Raw genomic sequence first — 14515 nt, forward strand, 5'->3', positions numbered from 1 at the left:
TCATAAGTAACTGCACAGATTGATGAATCAACCGAAATGCATTTAAACGACAGGCAAGGCTGCTCAGTTTTCTCTTGGGGGAACATAGACACAGAACTACGAAGACAGATGCAACCAGGGGCACGGATTCCTAATTCATTGACTCAAAGAAGACTGCCAGGCCACCAGAAATTGAAACAAAAAGGGTGATGCTATAGACAGTGCCCGGGGGGAGGAAGAGCAGAAGTTCTATTCTGCAGAGAGAAAGAAACCGCCTTGGCAGTTTCCAAAGCAAGAAGCTGGCATCCCGGGGTGATACAGATAGAAAGCCAGGCCAGAGGCTGTCTCTGTTCACGCAGCCTGCGTGCAGGTTGGCGTGCACGCCACGTCCCTCTCCATGAACGTGGACCACCAGGATGTGGGAAAGCAGGCAGGGGTGGCTCAGGACCCTCTGCCCCAGGCACTCCTCACCAATAGAACCTCCTCAGTTCTTCAAACACAAGAGATACCTTTCTGCTTCTAAAGAAGAGACACCAGTACACCATCTCGTGAAATCTTTGTTTTGCCCTACCAATACCCATGGTCTCTTATATTTCCTGCAGGCCAATTTTCTATCTAGAGTGCAGATGCCATCTCTCATATGTCTTCCTGCACGAAGATGCTGTATCCACCGCCAAGTTTTCTCTGGCTTCCCCATTCAAAGAAAGCTGATAGTTTATTCCTTGCCCCCCACCCCCCCCCATATTTTGCCATGCTTCTTTTCCTTCTCTCCCCCCATCTTTTTTCCCCTTTCATTAAACGCCTTCATCCTCATGTGCAGAAGTAAGCAATAAACACGACTTTCAGATGTCCATAGAGGGCTTGATTCCCCCGGGGAAATCTTTGCTTTTTCTCTAGTGGGATTTCATAAGACAGGCATTTCTTGTCAGTGGCCCCTTCTATGGCCGAGATTCTTTAGAAATAAACTTTCCTGAGCTCCCATGTCATGTACTTCTCTGTAAAATTTGGGCTAGGTAATAATAATAACAGTGGGAGCTCCTTCTCACATTAACATCCTCTTATTACATGTTCATGCAGTTTACTAAATAGGATTTGCTCTCATTTTGAAAAACAAAACAAAGAAGTTAAAAATGAAGATGCACCCTCACTGGGGGAATGAGGGTGTTTCACGTTAAGAAGAGAGGTGCGTGAGTGTGCTCTGTTGCTAAGTCGTGTTCAGCTCTTTGCAACCCCACAGACTGAAGCGCACCAGGCTTCTCTGCCCATGGGCAAGAATCCTGGAGTGGGTTGCTATGCCCTCCTCCAGGGGATCTTCCTGACCCAGGGATCGAGCCTGAATTAAACAGTTCAGGATATTGTCAGACAGAGCATGGATATCAACATCAAGTAGGATTAAGTACTCAAAACCTAGCAAGGTAAGAGGGGAAAAAAAGCATTATGAATACCTTCAAGTCAGTCAAATATATCTAAGTCACTTCAGTCGTGTCCGACTCTGTGTGACCCCACAGACGGCAGCCCACCAGGCTCCCCCATCCCTGGGACTCTCCAGGCAAGAACACTGGAGTGGGTTGGCATTCCCTTCTCCAATGCATGAAAGTGAAAAGTGAAAGGGAAGTCACTCAGTCGTGTGCAACCCTTAGACGACCCCATGGACTGCAGCCCACCAGGCTCCTCCATCCATGGGATTTTCCAGGCAAGACTACTGGAGTGGGGCGCCATTGCCTTCTCTGATATATATATATATATATATATATATATATAATTAGAAATCTATACATAGACTATACATACATTGATGGCATAATCAGTAGTCAATGCTGTATTTACAATGCGTCATTGTCACATAGCACAATAACTAATGTAACATGCCTATCCCTCGTATTCATGTAATTTCTAGCTGACACAACATGAAAATACCCCAGTACCTCTGTCTCCAAGGGGTACCACGGAATGGCCTCCTTTGGAGGGCCACTGATCACATGATCACTGGCATCCCTGTATCCCTCAACGGGTACAGTCAAGGCTTTGAGCAAGATGAGAGCACAATAAATATTTGCTAAAAAAAGGAGAGACTGTGATGATCTCACGGACAAGTTGAGGAGAGAAGGAAGAATTCTCAAACAAGGCTCTGCAGGACTTTTTGCCTTAGCAGCGTGCATGCAAATAAAGCGCTAAACTCCACCAAGAAATTAAAGCCACATTTTAAAAAAAAATCAAATGAGATCCTTTTTTTATTGGAAAGACTTGTATTTAGATCGATGGTCTGTTAATGCGTGAAAGCTGGTCTGTCATCAGTAGCCAGATCCTAAAAATACAGAAAATTCCCTGAATTACACAGAAAAGGCAAAAGTCGTCAACTTGCTGAAAATTAAAGCATTTTCCTTTTCGTACTGTATTTCAGATGATTTCAGCTTTCAAAGCAACTTCATCTTTCACATTAAGAACACAAACACAAACCCTCTAGCCCTCTCTGCTCACGCTGTGAATTCTCTTTCTCATGTTAAAAGAGGTTTTTATAAGTCCAGCCTTGATTTATCTCCTCATTTATTATAAGGCTACATTGTTTAAAGGTAACATGTATGTGTTTACAGAGGATTGGCCAAGGTAACAGAGCTGGGCTACATGGAATTCAGTCCACAATTCAAGTTGAAAACTTACCATTTTCTCTTTGAATGACAACTAAAAGAAGAAAATACAAAACCATCAGCTCAGTCAGGGAGCAGGATGGGGAGGAGGGGAATTAGCAAATCTCTGAAAAATAAAGCCGCATAATCTGCTATATTTCAGGCTGCCTTTATCCTCCAAATCCCCCATCTTTGTTTAAGCTACAAACGGACTCTATAAAAATCAGCTCACTGGCCTCCCCTATTATACACCTCCCTGAACAAATCAAATGAAGCTTTGGCTGAAAAGCTGATAAAAAAAAAAATACACTACCACTGACACATGAGCAAGCTGATGTATTTAAAAAGCGGTTATCATTTCTAATTCTTTCCCTTCTCTGCAGGGACTAGATCATCTTTCCAAGGAGCACACAAATCTGGCACAGAGCACACTTTGCCTCTGCATTTGTTTTCAGTAGGGATTTTCTCAGATCACCACTGCACAAAGTGTTTCATCATTAGCATCGATTTTTAACACCTTGGGAGGAAAGTGAACAGTGGTTAGTGTAACTGTTTAATACCAGGGCATAACCAAGACTATCTTCTAATATTTGCTCTCCTGATCGAGTTTTTTCCTGGAGAAGCAAATTCCTCTTGGGCTGAAAACCACGCTTGCAAGGTATCATGCAAGTACTTGAGGTCTAGGCTGTTTTGTTTTCACTTTTTTTTTGCTGTTTATAATGAATTTCAATTTCTGAACAGCAACATTGGAATGTAACAGATCCCTCGTGGCTTTTTTTTTTTTTTTTTGCTCCTGACTTTCCCCCTGATTGCTGGCAAATTGAGCAGGGGCTGGGGGCGGTGGGAGATCCTAAGGTAGCCAGTGTCTGTCTCTTTTGAAGATCTGCTCTAAATCTGGGACCCCTACCCAAATCTCAGTGCCTGCTTCACACAGTGCCATAGTGTCAGAAATCTCTGCTTCAGGGTCATTTCCACGGTTACAAGTGTATACTGTCTAATCTTTGCTCCCTAACACTGAATTCCATGAAAGCAGAGACTCTTACTCATCTTTGATACTCTGTGCCCAGCCTCATGAGCTGGGTGTGAGAAACACTCAATAACTGTATCACTTACCCCATTACAGATTTTTTCATAATAATGCTAGCTAATATTGACAGAGTATGTACACTCCAAACCAAGTACTTTACATACATTAATCCCACTTACTCCTCTCTCCAACTCCATAAAACAGTGACTAATATCATCCTGTTTTTCAGATGGAGGCTTAGAGAGGCTAAGTCATTTGCCCAGATACGAAAGCATGAGATAGAGTCAGCATTTAAATTCACACAGGTTGCCTTCAGAGCCCCAGGGCTGACCCCCTAGACTCCCACCAAGAAATCCTCAGCATAGGAGAGTCAAGTCTACACTTCAGGGTAAATAGTACTGAAACCTTGGCTCTAGGTACTAAGCTCTTTGTTCTGAGACATCCTTCAGGCATACAACTATCCTGTTCATGAAAAATTGTCACTGTCCTCATCCCCTCTGATTGTCAGGAGCACGGCAACCTGGAGTTCAAGTGAGTCCTCTGGCGTAGTAGGGAATGTCAGAAGCCAAGCTTAAAGTCCTGTCTGTTGGGCAAAGCTTTCCCAGCGCTCCCCCAGGGGAGCTGGAATTGGAGGGAGGGAGGGAAACTAGGGAGAAAACAAAAACAGGAGCTGCTCTTGGCCATCAAAAGGAATCAGACAGGGAGGAAAATGGCAGAAGGGAAGTAGAGGGAGTCAAATAAAGCCGGCTGTAGGGTTCACAGGTAGGACTCAGGCATTTGTTGAACCTGGAATGGAATGGAATAGAGTGGATTAGTGCAGAAGAGAATGGGTGGAGGTAGAATGAGGTGGAGCAGACTGATTTGAAGCGGACTAAAACACGTGACCAACTTTGCACCTGGCGCATCTGTGGGCGTGTGCAGTCACTCTTGCAGCCCCATGGGCTGTAGCACAACAGGCTCGCTCTGTCCATGGGATTTCCCAGGCAAGAATGCTGGAGTGGATCATCATTTCCTCCTCCAGAGATCTTCCTGACCCAAGGATTGAACCTGTGTCTCTCGCATCCCCTGTATTGGCAGACAGATTCTTTACCACTGAGCCACCTGGGAAGCCCTTGACACATAGATTTACTCATTGCTGTGAACTGAATTGTGTCCCCCAAAATTCATATGTGGAAGCCCTAACCAGGGCTTCATCACCCTTGATGTGATGATATTTGAAGACCTTCAGGAGATAATTAGGATTAGAAGAGATCAAGAGGGTGGGGCCCTCATAACAGGATTAGTGCCCTTATTAGAAGATGCATTAGAAAACTTGCATGCCCTTTCCCCCCTGCTGGGTGTATGCAAAGGAGAGGTCATGTGACCATGAGGCAAGATGGTAGCCAGGAAGAGAGCTCAGAAATCAGAAGTCAGGAATCAGATTGCCTAGAACTTTGATCTTGAACTTGCTAACCTCTAGAACTGTGAGAACATTAATTTCTATTGTTGAAAGCACCCAGGCTGTAGTATTGGGTTGGCCAAAAAAATCAAAATCCTTTGGACTTTTCCAGAAGACAGCATAGTAAAACCCAAAAGAAAATTTTGGCCAACATGATATTTCACTGTAGCACCCCAAGTTGACCAAAACACTCACATTTTCCCAAAAGTCTTTGTGAGCCCCCTCAGCCTGCTTCCATTTCCAAAACCCTCATCCTGGCCTAGGCTGTCTTCAGCTTGTAACATTCGCTGAGAAGGTTTCTTTTGCCCATTGGGCCTGCTTGCTTCCATTCTAAAGCAGTCAGTCTCAGGAAAGCAAACCAATATAAGAGGGAAGGGCTATGTGCATATAGCTGAATCCAGTTATTTTACAGCAGAAACGAATGCAACATCATAAAGCAATTATCCTCCGATTAAAAGATAAGCTTAAAAAGAAATACAAATCCAAAGCTACCTGAGGCAAATACAAACTCCTTTTTCAAAACTCACATGATGTAAGAGGCAGAGAGAACCCCAAACCGGTGCTCTGTGAAAACTTAGAAGAGGGGGATGAGGAAGAAGGGGGGAGGGAGGGCTCCCGAGGGAGGGACATACGTATACCTATGGTCGGTGCATGTTGATGTATAGCAAAAACCATCACAATGCTCTTAAGTAATTATCCTCTAATTAAAAAAAAAAAAAAAACCTCACATAGGTGGCCTTTCAAGCTGTGGGTGGGATTTGCAGGATGTTCTAACAGGAATTCAGAAGCCTTGCCTTGAAAGGTAGATCCGATTCTTCAAAGCAATTTAGTCTGAACTATTCAGCCTACCCGGCGGTGCAGTGGTAAAGAAACCGCCTGCCAATACAGGAGCCAAAGGGAGACACAGGTTTGATCCCTGGGTTGGGAAGATCCCCTGGAGGGGGGAATGGCAACCCAGTCTAGTATTCTTGCCTGGAGAAGTCCATGGACAGAGGAGCCTGGTGGGCTATAGTCCTCGGGGTTGCAAAGAGTCAGGCACCATAGAGCAAGCACTCGTCATTTAGGCTATCAACCTTGAGTTGCTCAGATTCTCTCTCTCATTATGGATTTGAACCTGCTGCACAGAGAAAAAAAAGTCTCCTTCCACAAAGAATGTTGTTTCGGGACACCCGGATTTAAGATTGTTACCTCCCAGCCATGCCTTTTCGAAGGATTGATACTTGGCTGGAGCCTTTTTACATAAATGCAAATACAATTATTACTTATGCATTTCAATACATCCCCAAATGGTAAAGGACAATACCACAGCACTCACAATAACAATGCCTCCCTTTTCCTGCCCCGCCAAGCTCCAAATGTTACTTCATTAGTGTGGATTTGATCACAATGCTCTTTGCCACCATAGCTTCTATTCTGAAACCCAAGGAGGTCGCAAATGCTGTATAATATATAATTATTAACCTACATCAAGCAAATCGGAGTGGCTCAGTATACTGTTTTCCTACTAAACCCGGTCCCTCGTTAATAACCGTAATTATTGTGCATGGACAGAACAGGATTTGTAGAGTACAGAAGCCTGAGACTGCTGCAGCAAAGTCATTACCATCTGCGGCTACAGTTCTATACAGAAGTCAAACTGGAAAATATGAGAAACTGCCTAACACAAGAGCTGTATTTTGATAGGAGAAAACTGGGAGGATGCTTTCTCATCTGTTTGGATGAACAAATATACACATCTGAAGAATCAGCTGTTAGGGACCAGAATGGAGCGGGGGTGGAGGCAGGGATAGGAATAAGGGATGCATTTTTCCCTGAAAAGGGGTTTGTCAACAAAGCAAAACCAATGTAAGCTAAAAATTAACACTCTGCCCTTGGAAAACCAAATTATGCAAATCCATCCACTTTTACCTAGCTCTTGTTTCTCTGCACTGGCGAACTTTTTCAGTCTGGGGACAAAGGCACAGGGGGACGTTTGTAATCCTCTGGGTTAGGTGCTGAGGTTACAGAAAATCACTGTCAAGGAAACTAGCCTGGATTGGAACCAGATACACGAGATTTTTAAAAAACCACCGGAACAAAAAGAGTAAAACTGTGAAGTAGGACAAGCATCAAACTCAGGCCACTGCGTAGTGGAGCATTCAGATGCAATGGAACAGCACAACAACAGCAAAAAATGGCCCCAAATCAAATGAATTTACCTGGAGGTATGTACATATTTCCTATGTTTAATATTCATGCTGGACTACCCTGGTGGCTCAGTGGTTAAAAAAAAAAATTCCACCTGCGATGGAGGAGACACGGGTTGATCCCTGGGTTGTGAAGATCCCCTGGAGGAGATGACAACCCACTCCAGTAATTCCTCCCTGGGTAACTCCTTGCACAGAGGAGCCTGATGGGCTGCAGTCCACGGGGTTGCAGAAGAGTCGGACACGACTTAGTGACTGAACGACAAGAACAATAGTAACGTCAGGCAGGGATGAAGAGGGGTGTGACCTAGTCCTTCATGGTTATCAGGTGCCCTGGAGCGGCAGACGATGTGAGCAGCAAAATTCAAACGAACCTAAACAAATATCCAATTATTGTACAGGAAAACTTGGTGTCTGCTTCTTGAGCTGTTCTGGAAGTTCTCGACAAACACAAGATGCCATGAATACCATCAGGAATTGGCTTGGAGTGGGGAATCCGGCTGTTGACAGATCAAGCAATGGCGCTGAATTATAAACCCAAACATTGACACCTCGGGGTTTACTACGTCTGCCTCAAAGGGAAGCTTTGGGATATGATGGAATAATAGAAGAGAAAGCCGTGTGAGATAGCAGCCATGGGTAAAAATTATTTGTGTGGCACCAGTGAACCCAGAATCTGCTCGCTTTCCAGCGACCCACTCTTACGACAAGCCTGGCCTTGTGACGTGGCAGACTGGCAGAAGTACCGTGTCCTGATATGACGCTTACGCTGTCTTACCTATTGTACACAAACCGCCCTAGTCATCAAGGCAGTAATTAACTTCATTTTGAAGTTGCCTAATTACCATGTTTACTCTTCACACTCTCATCACATATTGGCTTATTTTTTTTTAAAAAATATTGTTATTAGTGGTAACAGATAAAATAAATAAAATCTCCATGTCTGGGCAAAATGAAGCCGCAGAAACAATTTGTTATGTGTCAGAGGCAGCCAGGCGCAGGGAGAGGAGAACAGAATTGGATTCAGGAAAAACAACCTGAGTTGAAATGTTGACTTGGCCTTTGTTTTCTCATCTGATAAATGAGACTAATGATACTGACCTTTACAGAGTTGTTGGGTGGATTAGAGAGATGAGATGCTTTACGTGATACTGTAACCAAGTTTGTGGCCCAGAGGTTCTCCTTAAATGGCTGTAATGATAATGACGATGACTAATAAAAGCGGTTCGTTAGGTCAGATCTTTGAAGCAAGATGTGTGAAAATTCACACACTAGGGTAATTCATCCAACTACAGTATATTCAATCATGCTAATTAAGTCAATTAAGGAGTGAGTGAGCAAACAGATGAATGAATACAAGGAAGACAATGATTTAAGGAATATAGCTGACATTGCTCATCACTAAACAATTCAGGCGTTGAACCACTGGTCCCGAAAAACAGTGCCTAGTACTCAGAATTTGTTGGAGGGAGTTAAATAAAACATTTAAAAATATTCCCCAAAGGAATTTGCTGTATGTCTCTGGGAACTCAAACCGGGGCTCTGTGTCAAACTGGAGGAATAGGATGGGGTGCGAGGTGGGAGGTGGAAGGTGGGAGGGAGGTTCAAGAGCAAGGGGCATATATATATCTATGGCTGATTCATGTTAACGTATGGCAGAAACCAATATACTATTGTAAAGCAATTATCCTTCAATTAAAAATGAAGAAATTAAAAAGTATTCCCCAATGGGCGACTATACTCCAATAAAAATTAATTAAAAACAATAAAATTATTAATATTAAAAAAGTAAAAACAAAAAACATTTCCCAACGAACATTGTTACACTGTGGAGCACCCTTTCCTGGCCATTTGCCCTTACCTCATTCTACGTGGTCTTCCCTGCTGGCTCAGCTGGTAAAGAATCTGCCTGCAGTGCGGGAGACCTGGGTTCGATCCCTGGGTTGGGAAGATCCCCTGGAGAAGGGAACGGCTACCCACTCCAGTATTCTGGCCTGGAGAACTCCATGGACTGTGTAGTCCAGAGGTCGCAAAAAGTTGGACATGAATAAGTGACTTACACTTTCTGGAAGTATTTATCCCCACGCAGCCCTAGCCTACCCACCCACCTTACTTCTGTCTGTCATCAGGGGCCTTTCCTCTGGTATTGCCCACACTGTGCGATGCACCCTCTTCTCAGTTTGCACCAAAGATAAGGAAGAGCTGGTCGCTCTTTATAAGGACTTAGCTGTGCAGTGAGCTGCTGTCATATGGGTACGAAAGAATGAGATGAGTTCATCATTCCCCCAATTTAAGGGCTGGTCAGGTACCTGATTTGCTGTGATCCACGTGAAGGCTTTAGCGGCAGTCAATGAAGAAAAAGTAGATGTTTTTCTGGAATTCTCTTGCTTTCTCTATGATCCAGCAAACATTGGCAATTTGATCTCGGGTTCCTCTGCCATTTCTAAACCCAGCTTGCACATCTGGAAGTTCTCAGTTCACATACTGCTGAAGCCTAGCTTAAAGGATTGGTGACGGACAGGGAGGCCTGGCGTGCTGCAGTCCATGGGGTCGCAAAGAGTCGGATACGACTGAGCAACTCAACTGAACTGAACTGAAGACCTGCAAAGAGCTGATTCATCACAAAAGATGCTGATCTGGTAAAGACTGAAGGCAAAAGAAGAAGGGGACGGCAGAGAATGACTGCATCAGTGACTAACGGGCACGAGTCTGAGTAAACTCTGGGAGATGGTGAAGGACAGGGAAGCCTGGCGTGCTACAGTCCGTGGGGTTGCAAAGAGTCAGACGCAACTTAGCAACTGAACGACCACAACAGCATGCACCTGGGGGACACCAAACAATGACACAGCTTACAGTCATTCCTGTCCTTCGCGCTCCAGGTCATTCTTCTCTGCTCTGACGTGGTGGAAGGTAGGGCGTGGAGTTAAATGGTCCTGGAGGACCTGTGAGAAGACAGCCTCAAACTGACTCCCCAGATGAAGCGGCTGCTGTCCCCCACCCCGGGGGCCAGATACAGGGAGCCACCCCTCCCCTCTACCTTCCTTTCCTCCTTTTAAGAGATGGGCGGGTGTCTAGGGAGCTGGATCTAGGCAGGTGCAGGCAAGGGCCAGAGACTCCACAGCAGGAGGCCGGCCCCCACCTCCAGCTTCTCCCTCCCACCAGGCACCCTGAACCTCCGCTCTGGGCAGGAGGTGTCCCCACTACCCACCCGCCCTCTCTGGCCTCAGGCCTGCACACCTCTCACATGCATTGTTCTGGAACATTCCAACCTTCTCCAAGGACTTCACAGATCAAAGGCAATCAAATAAAATCCTTCCAGATGGAAAAGTTAATACTCCCCACACAGTATTCCAGAGTCTGTCCACACAGAAAGCCAGAGTCCGACTTTGACATCGTCTATTTGCCTATGTGTTTTAAAGGCTCACTCCACCCTCAGCTTTGATGGGATGCTTATATCCATACTTGATCTTATGTAATATTTCTGCAGCACTTTGCATTGAATAAATGGGGCACTGACCAGGAGGGGATGTTCACACCTTTAGTAGAAGGTAAAAAGAAACACACAGAAGTAAGGATAAGAGGATCCGGGCAAGACACAGAATCTTCCTGAAGCCAAGATATCCACTGTGCAAGTTTGGGAACTTAATCTATACTTTACCTTTAAATTCTGAAACACTGACAGTGTGTTCTTCAGTTTTGTTTTGTTTTTTTAAAGGAAACAAAACCAGCCAATGAACTAACAAACAAACCCCCAAACCTCTAGAATTTGCCTCCTTTTGTCTTTAGGAAGTAATATAAAATAGGTCAGAAACTCACATCAACAGACCTCTACACAAAAATATTTGCTATCAAATATTTCCATTAAAAAAAAAAAACCCCGAACCAAAAATTGTTGGGTGTTTCTATGAGATCTTAATTTTGATTTAATCCCTTAAAACTGGAGTAACAAAAAAAATTTGTTAACCAATTTATGCATCCATGGGTGCTAATTTGCTTCAGTCTTGTCCGACTCGACTCTTTCTAACTCCATGGACTGTAGCTGGCCAGTGTCCTCCGTCTATGGGATTCTCCAGCCAAGCATACTGGAGTGGGTTACACACCCTCCTCTAAGGGATCTTCCTGACTCAGGGATGAAGCCCACATCTCTGTCATGTCTCCTGAATTGGCAGGCAGGTTCTTTACCGCTAGTGCCACCTGGGAAGCCCCAACCAATTTATGCTTGGAGTCAATTTTAAATATAAACCTTGGCAATATAGACATTTTAATAAGAGTAAAAGTAGAAATTAAACTGTAATTTTTGCAATAATAACTAGTGCAGCTAAGAGTGCAGGAACATGGACTTCCCAATCTATTGCTGATAGGAGTGTAAACTGATACCAATTTTAAGGATCAAACTTTGGCCATATCTATTAAAAGTCTTTAAATATAAAAAAAATTTTAAAAGTCTATATTGCTTCTATCCAGCAATTTTTCTTTTGTGAATAAATTCCAAGGGGAAAAAAATCTACGTTTATTCACAAAGATTTAGTGACAAGATATTTGGTAAGACAAACAGTACAAAAAAATTAAAACATGCTAAATAGTCAATAACAAACATCAGTTAATCATATGAAACTCACATATAAAACAGAATATTACACAGGCATTAAAAGGGATATCATAAACGAAAATTTTATGTTAAAAAGATGCTGATTGTTTATATTGAGCCAAGGGAAAGACAACTTACAAAAAGTTCATGCCCTTACCATTCCAATGTTGTAAAGAAAAAGCATTTGAACACACATGACAAAGACTGGAAACATAAGCTAAATATTAAGTAATTTGCTTCTGAGTTATAATAATTTCTATTTTTTTCTTTCTTTTTTCTTCTTTTTCTTTTTCTGTATTTCAGAATTGTCATCAATAAGCATAAATTGCTTGTGGTTATTTTTTGAACAATTTATGCTACCCAGAAAAGGATTTTAGAATAAGGATTTATGTCTTCCCATGATTCAATAATGCTTATAAACAGCTAGTTCCTGTAATCATTTAAATGAGTTTATTTCTATCCCAGCTCACACTCAGTTTAATTTAATGGTTAAGATTAGTTGTTGACATATATACACTTGTTGTTTTTGTTCAGTCAGCCAAGTCATGTTGAGTCTGCACTCCCATGGACTGTAGCCCGCCAGGCTCCTCTGTCCAAGGGGTTCTCCAGGCAAGAATACTGGAGTGGTTGCCATTCCCTTCTCCAGGGGATCTTCCCAGACCAGAGATCAAATGCACGTCTCTTGCATTGACAGGAAGATTCTTTACCACTGAGCCACCAGGAAAACCCCAAACATACACTACTATTTATAAGATAAATAGCTAACTGTATAGCACAGGGAATGTTATTCCATATCTGTTGTGACCTAAATGGGAAGGAAATCCAAAACGCAGAGGATATATATACACGCATATATAGGATTTCCCAGGTGGTGCTCAAGAACTCACCTGCCAATGCCAGGGACTTAAGAGACACGGTTTCAACCCCTGGGTTGGGAAGATCCCCTGGAGGAGGACATGGCAGCCCACTTCAGTATTCTTGCCTGGGAAAGCTCATGGACAGAGGAGCCTGGTGGGCTGTAGCCCAGTGGGTTGCAAAGAGTCAGACACGACTGAAACAACTTAGCATGCATACACACACATAACTGATTTACCTTGCTGTACAGCAGAAAAAGAATATTGTAAATCAGCTACACTCCAGTTAAAAAGGAAGATTAGTCATTAAGTTCAGAGGTCTAGAGGGAGGATTTGGGGCTCCTTTTAGAATATCCTGCCCATGGTATCAATGGTCTGATGTGGCAAATTGTTTGGAAGGAATCTACAAATGGGACCTGTCGCTCAGAATGTATATCAGGGAAAACAAAGATTAGGGATTTCATAGGCTCTGTTGCTGGGTACACCACCACCCCTCACCTAGCTTCTCACCAGAGGGAATGGCTCAATTTTCATTATCCTCAGACCAATGTACCGACAATGCTGCCATATTGTTAAAAATGAAGAAGAGGAAGAAGACACAGAGTGGAGGGGCAGGCAAGGGGGTGGTGCTTAAGGACGAAACATACACAGAGGAGCCAACACAGGAAATGATTTTCTTCAGCCTTCATAGAACTCATTGCTCGAGACTAGAAGCTCTCAGGCGGACTTTATGACTTCTGATATTTTTTCCTGCAGGACATAAAATTAATTTGTACCTTGCTGCACAAATCCACACTTACTTGTATCAAATGGAAAGGCACTTTCGTTTTCAGAAACTATCAATGAAAACTTTGTATGGCTACCAGTGTCCTCAGAGAAAACTGAAAATCTGTCTTGTATGTATTAAGTACAAGGAGACACAGAACATTTGGCAAATTAATGAACAAATGTTAGGAGTGTTAAGTATAGAACGAATGAATATGTGAAGAGATGAAGTTAACATTTGTGGTCCCATATTGAATAAATTCTTATCACGGATTGTTTACCCATAGGATATGCAAATCTTCTCCATGCAGGTTGGGACAGTTCTAGTAATTTGGGGTTCTTTGATGGAGGGGAGTAATTACATATTCTGGATCCAATTCTTCTAAACTGGAAAATCCTTATCACTTGGGGCATCTGTCCCCAAAATTTTGTGATAGAAGAAATTAAAAATTAATTTTTAAAAGGAGAGAGAGAGAGAGAAAGATAAAGAGATAGAGAGACTGAAAGAGACAGGCTGCCTTCCAGTTTTCCCAAATGAAACTTTCCTATGGGGTCTCTTTAATTACACCAATCTAAGGGACCACCCAAGTAATCGTCCTTTAGAATGTTGAATTTTGCCCACTCCATCAGTTTCGGAAACTCCTTTGAGGATATTAATATTTTAAATGTTCTATCACAGGTAATTTTTTTGAAGAAGTTTTTTTTTTTTTCAACAAGTGCAGAGCAGAAATGAAATTGTTATTGTTTTAAAATACACTAAAGCATAGCACTATTCATAAGAGGGAAAATACGGAAGATGCCAAAGTGTCCACCAGTGGATGAATGGATAAAGAAGGTGTACTGTAATATACATATATACATGTATAGACTTCCTCGTGGTTCAGATGGTAAAGTATCTGTAGGAGATCTGGGCTCAGTCCCTGGGTTGGCAAGATATCCTGAAGAAAAGAATGGCTACCTATTCCAGTATTCTTCTTGCCTCGAGAATTCTATGGACAGAGGAACCTGGTGGGCTACAGTCCATGGAGTTACAAAAAGCTGGACATGACTGAGC

At 43.0% G+C, this 14515-nt stretch overlaps 1 protein-coding gene across 7 annotated transcripts in view; it reads right to left on the reverse strand.

Annotated features, from left to right (window-relative positions):
• The window catches only part of LDB2 (LIM domain binding 2), a 460701-nt gene that overhangs the window by 250838 nt on the left and 195348 nt on the right, over window positions 1–14515 (reverse strand). The gene's annotated exons all lie outside the window — the stretch shown is intronic.

The sequence above is a fragment of the Capricornis sumatraensis genome, chromosome 7 (assembly GCF_032405125.1).
Source record: "Capricornis sumatraensis isolate serow.1 chromosome 7, serow.2, whole genome shotgun sequence".
In the NCBI taxonomy this organism is placed as follows: domain Eukaryota; kingdom Metazoa; phylum Chordata; class Mammalia; order Artiodactyla; family Bovidae; genus Capricornis; species Capricornis sumatraensis.